This window comes from Acyrthosiphon pisum, chromosome X (genome assembly GCF_005508785.2).
Source record: "Acyrthosiphon pisum isolate AL4f chromosome X, pea_aphid_22Mar2018_4r6ur, whole genome shotgun sequence".
Classification (NCBI taxonomy): domain Eukaryota; kingdom Metazoa; phylum Arthropoda; class Insecta; order Hemiptera; family Aphididae; genus Acyrthosiphon; species Acyrthosiphon pisum.
Genome location: NC_042493.1, coordinates 92,765,081 through 92,765,913, shown reverse-complemented (window position 1 = coordinate 92,765,913; position 833 = coordinate 92,765,081).

Below are 833 nucleotides of genomic sequence, written 5' to 3'. Positions count from 1 at the left end.
AAAACAAAAAGAAAATTAAGGGAAAAATGGGAATTAGATAAATAAAATTTTGACTGAATGTTTATGTTAGCATTATCTATACACCATAACATTTTCAGTCGGACATTTTCCGTTTCCAATTTAACCCAGATTAACGCAATAGACTTATAAAACGATTTTGAGAAAAATTGGAAATACGACTTTTAGCCTCTTAGCCATCGAATTAATTAACGTTTGAAAACATAATTTTGATTTAGTTTACCTACATCTGTTAGCCATCATATTGTATGACCTCCAAGGGACGGGTTTATTTGCATTTAAACAAGTTTGTCTTTGCATAATAGACTACAGTACATTCCACTAGCGAATAGTCTTAAAATCTGTGAAAATTGTATTTATACGATAGATGTATATATTGTGATTATTTATTAGCCATTATATTATACATGTAAACCATTCAATACTGTTGACTGCTGAGGAAGAATTTGGACTGTTGCCCAGAACAAGATCACCATAATATGCTTATACGTAACATAAGTTTATAAAAAATATAACTTGTAATAATGTGCTTTAAGAATTTAATTAAGAAACGAGTTTTCTGTTTAAATAATAATATACCGATTATATTTCATACTGAATAATATATTATATTATTCCAACTAAAATGCTTAGACTTTATATTTAAGCTATTAAATAAATCGATATTTTATATTTCTGTTTCACAAAGTATTTTATTAAAAAATATTTGTTACTCATATATTTTATTCATAATAGTTAATTTTTACATTTTTTTTCTTATTTTTTGGCTGTGGAAATTTTTTTTGAATTCATAAGGGGATAAAAATAATCGACCG